The sequence below is a fragment of the Nelumbo lutea genome, chromosome 7 (assembly GCF_056320005.1).
Source record: "Nelumbo lutea isolate HS-2025 chromosome 7, American lotus-T2T, whole genome shotgun sequence".
In the NCBI taxonomy this organism is placed as follows: Eukaryota; Viridiplantae; Streptophyta; class Magnoliopsida; order Proteales; family Nelumbonaceae; genus Nelumbo; species Nelumbo lutea.
Window position 1 is genome coordinate 43,682,390 of NC_142690.1, and position 9,474 is coordinate 43,691,863.

At 41.3% G+C, this 9,474-nt stretch overlaps 1 non-coding gene across 1 annotated transcript; it reads left to right on the plus strand.

The window, feature by feature from the left end:
- Window positions 1-2,413: 2,413 nt before the first annotated feature.
- On the plus strand, window positions 2,414-2,520 carry LOC148846211 (small nucleolar RNA R71). Its single transcript, XR_016102705.1, has one exon. It is a non-coding gene; the product is annotated as a small nucleolar RNA R71 (small nucleolar RNA).
- Window positions 2,521-9,474: the final 6,954 nt, after the last annotated feature.

Here is a 9,474-nt window from a genome sequence, read left to right on the forward strand (position 1 = left end):
GTGAAAGTGCCAAATGGACAAGTGAATGTCATTTTTTCTTGGTCCTCCTATGCAATAACAATCTGATAATACCTGGAGAATCCATCGAGAAAATAGAAGAAAGCCTTACCTACCAGCCTCTCTAGCACCTGATCAATGAAGGGTAGGGGAAAATGGTCCTTTCGAGTGGACAAGTTGAGTTTTTGAAAATCTATTACCATTCACCAACCACCTTGTACCCTCATGGGAATTAGTTCACTATTTTTATTTTTTACTACAGCCATCCCAATTTTCTTAGGCACAACATGAATAGGACTTACCCATTTGCTGTCTGAAATTGGATAAATTATCCCTTCATCTAACAGTTTAAGCACCTCTTTCATTACTACCTCTTTCATTACCGGGTTGAGTTTCCTTTGTGGTTCTCTAACCGGTTTGGCATCATCTTCCAAAAGGATCCTATGCATGCAAATCGAGGGGATGACCCCTTTTATGTCGGCTAGGGTCTAGCCAATCGCCTCCTTATGGTCCTTTAGGACTTTGATGAGCCTCTCCTCTTGCTCCTCAGTCAACCTTTTTGCAATGATCACAGATAGTGTCTCTTTTACGCCCAAGTAGGCATATTTTAGGTGATCAAGTAGGGTCTTTAGTTCCATCTGGAGCCTATAAAACAGAGGGCAGCAGCCTTGTGTGAGAAACTTTCGATTGAACATCAGAAGTACTTACCTCCTGTTCAGGTTCTGGAGTATCATAGGATGCATCAATCTCCTCCTCCCTGTCTGATTGTGCCTTATATTCCAGCTCATCGTCCATGTCCTCCTCTCCAAAGACTTCCTGCACAATCGAATCGATAGTATCAATAGAATAGATCGAATGACACTCACTAGGATATTTCATTGCATCAAAAATATTAAATTTTACAATCTCTCCATCAAACTTGACGGAGAGGATACCCTCGTCCACATCTATTTTGGTCTTGGCTATTTTCATGAATGGCCGACCTAATAGAAGTGGGGCTGAACTCGTGGTTGTGTCTTCTTCCATCTTCAGGATGTAAAAGTCAGCTGGAAAGATCAAATCGTTAACCTGCACTAATACATCCTCAACAATCCCTTCTGGGTATGCATTAGAATGATCAGCTAATTGAATAACAACTCTAGTCTCTTTTAAAGGACCTAGTCTCAATGCACAATAAATCGAGTATGGCATGACATTAATAGATGCACCTAAGTCCATCATGGCATGCTCGATTCATTTATTGCCAATCACACAAGGTAGGATAAACATACCTGGATCAGCATGCTTTTCTGGCAGGGTCCTCTTAATTATGGCTGAAACGTTCTCTCCCACTCTTACCTTTTCATCAATTCGCAGCCTCCTCTTGTTAGTGCATAACTCTTTCAAAAATTTTTCATATTTAAGGATTTATTTTATTGCATCTAGCAAGGGAATGTTGATCTCCACCTTCCTAAAGGTTTCTAACACTTCTTGTTAATATTCCTCTCTCTTTGAACTTGCCAACCTGCTAGGAAAAGGTGGTACAACATTAGTAACCTTAGGGAGAGGGGGGTCCGATTTTACCTCAATGGGGTTGTTGTTTAACCCTTGTCCTTCCTCTTCCTTGGCTGCCTTCGATGGTGAACTTGGTTGGGACTGCAACTCTCTTCCACTCCTCAACACCACCGTACTTGCATTCTCTTTCGGATTAACTATCGTTTGTGAGGGTAGTTTCCCGGAGTTCTGTGCCTCCAACTTACTGATGGAAGTGGCAAGTTGGCTAATCTGGTTCCCCAAATTCTGAATGCTAGCTCTCGTTTCCTACTAAAATTGTTGAGTATTAGTAGCAAGAGCCTTAACTATATCATCCAAAGACATACCTGAATTTGGGGGTTGGCCTTGCGTTGTGATGGGTGTTGAAAACTGGGGCTGTCGACTGAAATACTGGGGATGATATTTCTGCTGTCCTCCTTGGTTCCCGTAGTTTAGATTTGGATGATCTCTCCACCCCGGATTGTAATGATTGGAGTAAGGATCATACTTTCGTTGGGGCTGGCCCGAGAATCCTCCCACGGCATTGACTTGCTGCATTGGGCCATCTTGTTGTGATGGACACATGTCCGTAGGATGTCCAGGGATCGAACAGATACCACACACCCTAGCAGTTTGTAATTGTCCTGCTGCGAGTTGCTTAACCAAAGTAGTTAAATCAGAAATCTGGTTTTCTAAATTTGCATGGCTTACCTCGTTAACCCTTCAAATGGTACCTTCTGTCCTTGTACCAAATTGCTAAGAATTTTTTGCCATATTGGAGATTAATTTCCTGGCCGCTTCAGGTGTCTTGTTCACTAGAGCTCCTCCACTGGCTGCATCGACCATACTTCTATCCATGGGCTGAAGCCCTTCATAGAAGTATTGGATTAACATTTGTTCAGGAATTTGGTGGTGGGGACAACTAGCAACAAGTTGCTTAAACCTTTCCCAATATTCATATAATGTCTCACCACCAAACTGCCAAACTCCACATATTTCTTTTCTTATATTCGTAGCTCGGGACGCAAGAAAATATTTATCTAAAAATATCCTATTCATTTCATCCCATGTGTGTACTGAACCTGGAGGGAGAATATACAACCAATCCTTTGCTTTATCTCTTAAAGTAAATGGAAAGGCTATGAGTTTTACCTGGTCCTCAGTCATACCGTGGGGTTTCATGCTTGAACAGATGACATAAAATTCCTTTAGATGTTTGTGAGGGTCCTCACCTGGGAAACCATGAAACAGAGGCAATAGTTGAATCAAACCAGATTTGAGTTCAAAGGCTACCTCAAGAGTGGGGTACGTGATGCATAAGGGCTGTTGGTTCGTAATCGGTGCAGCCAACTCCCTCAATGTCCTCTCTCTATTAGCCATTTTTTCTCCTTCTTCGAAGATGGGAAAATCACAAGTGGGCAATTTGCAATCTGAGTTCACCCTTTTTGGTGAACGATCCTTCCTTTGCTTCGCCTCCTTCCTCAAATGATGGGTGGTCCTCTCAATCTTGGGGTTGTACTGAAGTTCACCTCGTTGAGAAGAACGAGTCATAAACAAGAAGGTTAGCAAAAAATAGTAATAGCTAAGAAATTAACGTTGCTCCCCGGCAACGGCGCCAAAATTTTGACGGGTTTGTCGAAGCCCTCAAAATTAGTACTAGTTCCATAATAAAGTATTTGTAGTAAAAGTGGTACTAGGTCGAATCCCATAGGGAGAAATTCAATAATCTCTTAGCCGAATGGATAAAGTAATTGTGTGGGAAAATTTAATAACTAAAATTAGAAGAATAACAAACTAAGCAAACAAGAGAAAAATCAGTCTTATTGAATTCTGGTTCAAGGGTTCGGGTTGAATCGATTGGCCATCGATCCTAGGTACAATTCAACATTCTTGCTATTCAAGCATTTAACCTTAGATTTACTAGGATAGCCATAATAAACCTTGTGTTTTCCTAATTCAGTTGACCAAACCCAGCATTCGATCAACACTTATCACCACTCAACTGGGTACAATAGTGTTCCATGTTAAACAATGATAACATTAAGATTTGTGAAAACAGTTAAAAACAAAATAACAATAATTGAGATAGCTGCAACTGTTGAATTTTGTTCCATCGATTCCTTTAGGTTGAACCATGATAAAACATTGGTCAAAGGCTGTCACGAACAATTGACCCAAAAAGATATCAACCTAATTGCTACTTGTACCATTATTCGCGACAATTACGAATCACCAAAATCATGGATAGCAATAGGAAAATCAACATTAATTCAGTTTGTCAAACTAATTAACATCAACATCCAATAAAAATATGCACAAGAATCAATGAATACTTGAATTAGAAAGCAAGAAAATAAAGTAACTACAGAACCTCACAATGACACAATCAAACCTCCCCCCTTGAACCAAAAAAAGAAGCTTAGCTACTCATGATCTGTGCAATCTCCATGCCTTTCTTCTCCATAGCCGAACTGGTTCCTTGAGCTTCTTGGCCTCTTGATGATCTCTTGGATCTTGGAATGAGTGATTGCTACAGCTGGTTTGCCCCCCTCTTTATATAGCCAAAGGAGAGGGTTGTTTTCCAACTCCTTCTAGGAGATCATCTTATCTTTAGGGAGTCTTGATCCTATCCTATCTCTTTTCTAATTCCCAACCTTCTTATACTTATAGGATTACATTCAAAGTTTAAATCTAATAAGACTCTCTCCCTCTTGGGAGATTACATTCGAATTAGGACTCTAGACTCTTGCATCCGAGTTGGGCTTCTCTACTACTTGGGCTGCTTCCAGGTTCTTCTGCGAGTTGGGCTTCAGCTGTTAAATGGGCCTGGCTGCGAACTTGCTCCGACTTCAGGCCCAGTTTCATACTCAATGCAGACTGAATCAGTCAAAACCCAAACACAAAAGTTGTGGGCCTTTCTTCTTCTTTCTAATGCTTCTTGAATTGCTCAATTCGGAGTCCGGAATTGTGAGTTAGGCCCAGATCACTGACTGTCGCCGAAATTGTGCAAAATCACCCGAATTTGCCTGTTTCCTTCCAATTGCCTTCTTTATTGCCCTGAATCGAAATACAAGAGTAATGAGTGCATTTAAGTGACAAGGTAGTATAAAAGGATGAAAATTAAGGGACAAAAATAGGGTTCTTTTCAGTCTTATCACACATGCTCAATCGATAGTGGCTCTTGCACACACCATGGCTGAATGCACATCATTGCCATGGTGTCCCTTTTGGTCATTGGATGACCTCCCTCAGTGGTGGGCCCCACACCTCATGGAGAGGTTACGTGCGGGACCCTAGCCAATTTGGGCCAACCAAAATCTGACTTTATGAATGTCAGTGGGATCTACTTGGGTTTGACCTAGATCAAACTAGGGCGTAATTGATTGTTCCCTCCAGCTAATATGAGTGCATGTGATAGGGAGATTCATATGATGAACTCTCTAAAGGCCTTCCATCATCAGCATGAGAATGGGTCCTTCAATAATGAGGAAACGCACTAGAAAATGGACTATCCATTTGCTGTTGGGCTTGTCTGAATGTTTCATAAGATGATAGGGGCGTCATAGACCGATGTGGGAGGGGCTTCACCAAGAAATTGGGAACTCTCTCATGGTACTTTGGTGTTCACGAACATGATGGGTAAGCACTCACTAGACAGAAAGGTTTACCTGAAAATTGCTATGAACCTTATCTGACAAAGGCCAAAGGGAAAACTCATATGATGAGTGGATATGATCCTTCACAGAAAGGTGGTGGGGTTTTGCAACTGAAACAGTTGGCTCCAAGCACCCTATGTGATCTACCGCATTTCCAGAGACAACCCATGGTCTCCATCACTGAGAAAGGAGGGAAATCTCAGAGATGAATAAATGAAAATGGAACGCAGATTAAAATCCATATCTATGTAATGAACATGAATCAAATTAGGTTGTGGACTGATGTTTTCTCTTTTATCAGAAAATGGCAAATGACAATTTATAAAGCTTCTTAATGACAACAAGCTGAAGGGCCCAAACTATGCCGACTGGTACAGGAACCTTATGTTAGTTTTAACCTCTGAAAAGTTGGATAAGGTAACCAAGAATCCTGCCCCGGATCATCCGGGAGATAGGGCTTCTGAGGCCCGGAGAAGAGAATATCAAGAATGGAAGGAGAAAAACTCCCTAGCCCACTGCTATATCATTGCCTCCTTGGACAACCCAATACAGAGGCAGTTCGATTAGATCGAACTTGCCAAGGACATATTGCACAGTCTCAAGACAATGTACAAAGAGCAGAATAGTTCTACTTGACAGAAGGTCATGAAACAGTTCATGACCACACAGATGTCCAAGGGCCAAGAAGTTGACGACCATTGTCTCCGGATGATGGGTTATATCAATGAACTAGAGGCTCTTGGATCCGGGCTGGATTTGGTAACACAAATCGATGCTATTGTCAACTCTCTACCTCCATCCTTTAATCCATTCATCATGAGCTACCATCATGAACTCCAAGAATGGAAATGTTCCTTTCAGGCATGGAGTCACTCTCTCCAAAAAAATGTCTCCTAAGATTTTGGAGGAGATTGATGGCATGAAAGACGTTCCCTATGCCTCTGCCGTAGAGAGCATCATGTATGCCATGCTGTGCACTCATCCTGACATTGCTCAGGTAGTGAGTGTAGCAAGCAGATTTCAGACCAACCCAAGGCAAGAGCATTGGACTGTTATGAAAAATATACTTAAATACATTCGAAGGACAAAAGAGTTTTGTCTAGTATTTGATGGTAGCTCACTACAGATCTAAGGGTATACAGATGCCGATTTCCAGTCGGATCCAGATGATAGAAAGTCTACATCTGGATATATTTTCACGATAGGATCATGTGTTGTTTGCTAGAGAACTAGCAAACAGGGGTCCACTGCAGACTCCATGACCGAGGCCAAGTACATTGCCACAAGTAAGGCTGCCAAAGAAGCCGTGTGGATGAAGAAGTTCATTCACGAATTGGGAGTAGTTTCATCCAGCACATCACCCATCCCGTTGTTGTGTGACAACACTGGAGCCATTGCTCAGGCTAAGGAGCCATGAGCCCACTCAAAGTTGAAGCACATCGAAAGGAAGTCCCATGTACTGCGGGAGATTGTTGGTAGAGGGGACGTCCTGATTTAGAAGGTAGCATCAACGGAAAATGTAGCAAACCCATGATGAAGCCACTATCACAGAAAGTGTTTGAGAAACACATGGAAAGCATGGGACTCTGGCTTGTACCTGATTGGACCCAAGTGCAAGTGGGAGCTGTTGGACAGTTTTGTATGCCCTTAGCTTCAATTAGAATGATGTACATTATGAGTTTATTCTAAATGAATAAAAGTGCATATTTGATTCATTTTCCCCTGGTATGTTTCTGTGTAATACCCTTAAACTGGACACTTAATGAGACTCGTGTTAGTTTAGAATGTTCATAGCCAGTGGGTCGGTCTGGGGAGACCTATCCTGATAAGGCTGACACTGTTGTGCCACCAAGATGGTTGGGGTGGCCTGTCTCAGCTGCCAGGGTGAGACCCTAGGCAAATACAGTGTAGGATCAATTGAATCTTTGGACTGGACCAGATTTCCAGTATTGCCCTAGACATTGGAGATTAATGGGCAAAACTAGAAAGTTACACCCAACCCCTAGACTCGATTATGATACTGCACAAGGTGTCGGATTGATCAGTCTTTGATGTACCAATCATTGAGATCCTTAGCGGGGGTCAAAACCTGGATATGTTTGGATAGTCTGAGAATTCATCCGAGTGGGTGATCATAGTGACAAGATCAGCCCCTTTTTCAGACAAAGGAAATGATCGGGGATGCACTCTCACTGATGGAAACCAAGACTGTCGGTAGCCGATTTCAATCGTTGAGATTTGTCTTGCAAAATATATTTTATATGAGATATAAAAGTAAATATGCATTATGGTTTCTAAAATGTTTAAAAAAGATTTTAATTCCTGGGATCCATATAATTAGAGAGTGCAACACTGTTTCTTGTAGCCGAAGGAGAGGTCCTCTTCTGTCGGGCAGTGTTTGATCATTATGGGATGAGAGGTTAAGTGTAAGACCATTAAGAGTAATGCCTGATGGGCTAATCTTGCATGTACCCACAGTCCCTGGGTGTTACAAGGTGGTTTGGCCCAGGGACCATTTAGGGTAAGTGTTGGGCCCATAGAGCCCATTTGATGGGTTTCAGGGGGTGCACTGTCCATAACAGCGTATTCGGCCAGGCGTTGTAACAAAGGCTGGGCTGAACCCATGTGGCTGATGTGTAGATCAATGCTTGGGTCCCATGCCATACAAGGAAGCCCAACTGGCAACAGTTAGGAAGGCTAAGTGAGCTCATATGCTTAATGGGTCTAAAGCCCATTTCAAACTGGACTAATTTAATATGTTAAATTTGGGCGAATTCTGAGATGGTTCAGCAGATAGGATAGGGTCTTAACCCTATCAACTCAGAGCGTTCAGATCTGTATATGATTTAGATCTAGAAACCTCTAAATGAGATTAGGAGAAGACTGATCTAATCTATAGATAAGAAAAGGGTTTATCCTTATCATCTAAAAAGGATGTCTGATCCAAATATGATTTGGATCAGTAGCTCTTAATTGGATTGGGACTGTTCTTTTAGGATTACAAAAGAAGGAGGGGGTGGCAGCCTTTACAGAGAGATACTCAAATTCTCTTTAGAGCTGAAAAATCCCAGAAGAAAGATTTCTACAATCCCTGTGAAAATCTTTCTTGCCGCCTCCTTCCTACAGCCACCAGACATCCAGTTCGATCTCCCACTCTGTGGGAGAAAGCAAGATTGGATCTTGTCATCAGGTCTTTGAGAAAGAATTGATAGGAATCTGTGCTCACGTGCCATCCTACTGTTTCTTGCCAAATACAGAGTTCTTGGAGAAGAACATTGCTGACTCAGCTCTATCCTACACTGCGCCATCTTCAGTGGGAGCAGTCTTTGGATCCTTCCTTGGGCACGAACACCTTCATTGAGAGATAATATTTCTCTGTATTAGGTATACCTCCCTCCTACTCCTTTTGGTTCAGATCTGGTTCAGTTTATGGTTCAAGATTGATCGTTGAAAATATGATTTTCTAAATAGGGAATTCGATTCCCAGTTGAAAGGGAGCTAAAATTTTTGAAATTCACCCACCTTATTCCAGAAGATTTGGGCATCCATACGATGGATCTCTCATCCCTTCAGTCATATCAGAGCCATGGTTCAAATCTTGAACCAATTTGTTTCAGATCTGAACCTATGCAAATGGGCAGAAGGCGTTCTACCCAATTTGCGCAGATATGGGTTTTGGGAAATTTGTTCCCAAAATTAGGGGCGAATAATCTGAAATTAATTTTTATAGAAATCTGATTATTGCCTAGAATTATTCTTTATGATTTTCTTGATTTATGGTTTTATACAAGAGGAGATCGAAATCTTGATTTACGCAGGGAACCTACGATTTTGTAGATTATGAATTATTTTGTTACATTTGGTCTATAAAATAATTTTTTTTTTTATTTTTTAGATTGAATGTATAGGTATTCAATCTGATGTAATTATTAATAGAAATTAGGATTTCTATTTATGTTATTTTGGATCGAAGATGGCGGCGCAGAAAAGGAGATCTTGTAGAGAAGGAGATTTTGCAGATGGGAGAATTGCAATTTGCGATTTGCAGTTTATGAAATTGCGACCAGTGATCTAACCTCTGTTTTGAAGGATGGAGTGTGCGAACTGCCCTATGAGACTGATTATTGCTTTTCTTTTATCAGTATTTAATTTTATATTATTTTCTTGAATTAAAGATTTAATTAAAGATCAAACCCTAGACCCATTCGAACCAAGATTGGTTCAAATTGTTTAGACCAAATCTAGGGTTTGATCAAGGCTGAAAGTCATCCCTAATTTTCCCACTAATGGGCCTGAGGATTGATATTTA